This window comes from Microtus ochrogaster, chromosome 16 (genome assembly GCF_000317375.1).
Source record: "Microtus ochrogaster isolate Prairie Vole_2 chromosome 16, MicOch1.0, whole genome shotgun sequence".
Taxonomy (NCBI): domain Eukaryota; kingdom Metazoa; phylum Chordata; class Mammalia; order Rodentia; family Cricetidae; genus Microtus; species Microtus ochrogaster.
In genome coordinates, this window is record NC_022018.1 from 30,193,893 (window position 1) to 30,198,736 (window position 4,844).

A 4,844-nucleotide genomic window follows, 5' to 3' on the forward strand; every position below is an offset into this window, starting at 1 on the left:
GTCCTGGAACTAGCTCTTGTAGACCAGGCTGGTCTCGAACTCACAGAGATCCGCCTGCCTCTGACTCCCAAGTGCTGGGATTAAAGGCGTGTGCCACCGCCGCCCAATACCATCTAATTTCTTTCACTAATTTACGGAGATACAATTCTGCTCAGGCCTTTGACCGTTTCTAAGTAAAAAGCAGGCCTCGCCTTTTCCTAGAGCTAACAGGCTTTCAATGGGAAAACAAACTCAAAGCTACCAAGCTATTATTTCTGACCTAAAAACTGCCTCTCTTCTGCACATTTAAAGGGATGGTAATGAAAAAGATTTGCCTTCTCAATGACTACTCTGAATAATCAAGCACCTGATATTAAGGAAAAACAGCAAATAAAAAAATAAACTTTAATAGATGTGAAGATGCAAAGAGTTTTAGTGATGAGGGGGTCTGTGCTGAAAGGTTAAAAGGGTTGGAAACTCCCAGATGGAAAGACAAGGGAGAAAGTCCATGCAAGTTGTGAGGGTCAATGATTGAAGGCATGTGAATGATAAGACTTGGAGATAACATATATGTAACGGTAAGTTTCCAAGTCCAAAGTTTAACACATGGACATCACGCCTCTACTCACATCCGTGGACTTCTCTTAAATCATTAATCTATTCTCGGTAACAGTTTAAGTACTAGCTACCAAAGCTTCACAAAAACAAAACTACCAGAGACACAGTCTCAAAAAAAAAAAAAATCTCCTTTGAGCACTTAAAATTTGATAATGTGGAGCTGGAGAGGTGGTTCAGTGGTTAAGAGCACTGGCATCTCTTCGAAAGGAGCCTAGTTGAGCAGGTTCAGTTCCCAGCACCCACATGATGACAGCTCACAACTCTCTCACTCCAGTACAGATATTCTCACACATGCAGGCAAAACACCAATGTACATAAGAGTTCATAGAATAAAATATGTGTATGTTAACTTTTCAGGATTTATTTTTGGTACTGCTCAAATGTATGAATCTGTTCAAAGTGTGTGCTCAAACTAATGAACTGCTTTCTCTGTTATGAGGATGAAAACAAACAATAGTCCTGCTTATGCTTCTAAAACTTTTCATCTCTTTTTGTCAACTTTAAAAAGTTCATGTCTCTTTCAAGGGTGGTAAGTAGCTCAAGTCTTAGATCCCTGTACTGGACAGGCAGAAGCAGGAGGATCTCTGAGGACAAGCGCAGCCTGGTTTACACAGAAAGCTTCAAGTCAGCCAGGGCTCCAGACAGATCCTGTTTCAAAACAAACAAACAAACAAACAAACAAACAAGGTTTATATTTCTCGTAGCATTTCCTAAATTTCAAAAGATAAGGCCATAATTGAGGAAGCAAATGTATTACTTAAAAAATCAAACACACAGCCTGGTGTTGTGGCCCAGGTCTTTAATCTCAGCAATAGCACTAGGGGGCAGAGGCAGGACCTGGTCTACAAAGAGAGTCCCAGAACAGGCTCCAAACCTTGTTTCAGGGAAGAAAAAAAAGAAAGGAAAAGAAAAACAAGGGAAGGAAGGAGAGGGAGGGAAGGAGAGAGAGGGGGAGAGAGGGGGAGGGAGCGAGGGAGGGAGGGAGAAAGAGAGAGGAAGGGAGGAAGGGAGAAAGAGACGAAGGGAGGAAGGAAGGGAGGGAGGGAGGGAGAGAGAGAGAGAGAGAGAGAGAGAGAGAGAGAGAGAGAGAGAAAGAAAGAAAGAAAGAAAGAAAGAAAGAAAGAAAGAAAGAAAGAAAGACGGTACAGCTGTCTGCACCGGGTTGTCAGGCCGGACGGAGCTCCTCGGGGCCGCACAGCGCGTTCTCCTCTGCTCACCAGGACGGTCGCTCATCACCGCAGTCCAGCTGTCATTTCCTCACTCACCTCCTGCCCCCCCATTTATAACGCACAGCTCAGACACGGAGGAGGACGTCAGGGTCAACATTCCCCTTTTGTTCAGAATTAGTCACCCAGCAGCCCCCGACCCCTGCGCTTCCTGAGCCAGCGCGGCGGGAGCTCTGAATCTGCGGTGCCATTGGCTAAACCTCTATGAAAGACTGCCTCTGATTGGTTGTAGCTCAGTGGCGGTTCATTATAGGAAGAAGCCCTTAGGTGCCTCTCTCAGGCCAAACTTAAAGTTGATCTGGAAGAAAGGAAACTGCTAACCCGTGTCTGTGACACTCTGAGAAAAACTAACAGAATATTTTTTTTGTTAAAATAGTTATTTGACTGAAAGGTGTTTTGACTAAAAGGTGTCCCAAGCGCAGCTGTCATTCCCTCACTGGTCTCCTGCCACCCATTTATAATTTACATCTCGAACAAGGAGGCTATCAGGCCATCAACCGTCTCCCACGCTTAAGAACTTTGGCAGTGTCTGTTCCCGCTGCCTTCTTCACGCGGGAGGCGAGTCGCCGCTGCTGAAGCTCTGAATCAGCGGTTCCATTGGTTGAACCGCTTTGAAAGACTGCCTCTGAATGGCTTTAGCTTGCTGTGGTTGGCTGAGACTCTGCCCAGTTTCTCTTTGAAATTAGATTGTGATACCTTACAAGGGAGAAGCCAACAGAGGGTTTTAGCAGGCCCAATGTAAGTTGATTTGGAAGAAAGGAAGCTGCCAACACACGTCTAAGAGCACTCCTCTGAGAAAGAGTAATGCAATCTTCTTTGATCAAAGTATTTGATTAACTAAAAGATGTTTTTCTTCTCTTCTTCCTCTTCCTCCTCCTCCCGTTCCCCTCCTCCTCCTCCTCCTCCTCCTCCTCCTCCTTATTTTGGGCATGGTAATTTCCCACCTGCCTGAGGGGAATTCCACTGTGCAGCAGCTAGGTATATAAAGTTTTTCCTAAACTCGAATAAACGGCGTTCCACATTATCTCCTCATGAATGATCCACGTCTCTTGTGTGTTCTTTTAATCTCCAGGTCCTTGCCCTGCTCACGAACGGTACAGTAGCGCTAACTGTACCGTAGAGAGTAACGCAGGCGTTACACCCAGAGAGTTAGTTAAGTTTTACTCCCTCCGATAAAAAAAAAAAAAATCAATTGAGTGATTATTCACCGACTGCTCTTCAGTTCCTGAGCTGCTGAAAGCTGGTGTCATAGCAGCACATTTGTCATATTGTGACTGTATGCAAGAAACTGCCCACATGGCCTCTCCAGGGTGAGGGTCAAGGGAGGATTCTTATTATAGATACAAGAGGGAGAACAACCAGAGGCATCTGGAAGAGTCCAGAAGGAGGAAAGAAAGTAGACTGAACATGGCTCCCACACTATCTGTGAGAGAGGGGAGACTAGCAGGCGATGTAGAATAGAGAGAATGCAGTGAGAACAGCAACGTAATAAGGAGGGTGACTGGCTGCGGGTAGGGAAGGGCCAGGAAATTGCTGTGGGAGCTTTGAAATGTGTAACAAGCACTGTGATATTGAGGGAGCTTGGCAGCCGGTATGTGCCTGTGATCGCAGGGACAAGTCAACGGAGAGCCATTCTGTCCCTTCAGACAGATGGGAGCCAGTTTCACCAGTTCCTGAAGAATCCTGGCCTTTATCTCGCCATCAAAGCCTTGTGTAGTTCAGGTTGAGCTCATTTCTGGATGTTTGGACTGCACTTTGGGGTTTGGGGAATTGGGGTTTCCTTTGGACCTGACAGGGACCAAATAACTCACTAAGTTCCCTCTCAATCCCAGTTACCTCCAGTCTCTAGGCATGGAAGCCTCTTTGTCTTCGCACACCTACGCACGAGTCCCTCGTTCTTTCTACTTGGAACGTTATTCCTCTAGGTATTCCTGTAGCTTGCTCTCCAAGTTTAATACACTGACCTTTTATACAAATGCTGGGGGCTTGACCTATGTGATGAAAAATGGTAGTGAAGTTACAGTTGTCCATGGTTGGGTGCAGGTAGAGAGGGGAGAAGGCTTTGCTTCAGGAAATACTAGGAAATGAAGAAAGAGCTCTCTCTCTTAGGTTCTCAGATGTTACCCTATTGTAGCACAAGATGGTTCCCAAGTACTGTCTCATGAGATTCTCATGATAATCTACAACAGGATAGGTGAGAAAATCACAGACTAAACACACATATAATGTTAAACTGAGTTCTTTATTGTTGGAAGGCTAACACCTCAGAAAGTTCTTGATGCTGAAGTTCAGGGGTAGTATTGTTAAAGTAAAAAACAAAACAAAACAAAACACCCACATTCACATCAATGTTAGGTGAGAGCAGAGTAACCATGCAACATTTGTATGGCAGAACACAGTAGTGATTTCAGACAACATGACAATTTCATTTATACCATTTCCAGTTATTTTAGTTTCTGTTTAGTTTGTTTGAACATTAATTATTTTGGTTACTGCATCTGGATCATGGTCAGGGTCATGGAAACTGAGCAACCAATGTTGGGAGTGTTGAGAACTGAAGACCCCATCCCTTGCCGTACTTTTCAATGCCCTGTTAACCTGTCCAACATAACCTAAAGGAGAATTTAGATTACCCTGTTTGAGACTAGAATGTTCATTTCTCAGGTGCTGCCTCAATGAACCATTGCTCTACTTTTACCTCACTTTCTGTGTCCCTGCCCTGTGGCCTTCCCTGAAATCGTTCTCTGTTCTTTCTCTCCTCTCCAGGCCAAGAAACTCTTTCCTGCCACAATCTTCCTGAACTCACTGATCACTGTGTTCTCAGATGATGTTCCTAACCTCCTGAAATACACTTGGTTTAAAGTTTATCACAAAGTCCTCCACAATCTGTCAATCAGGTGTGAGATTAAAGAAACCGCTATCTCCCCAAATTGCTTTTGAGAACAGTGATCACAAAGCCGGGCGGTGGTGGCGCACGCCTTTAATCCCAGCACTCGGGAGGCAGAGGCAGGCGGATCTCTG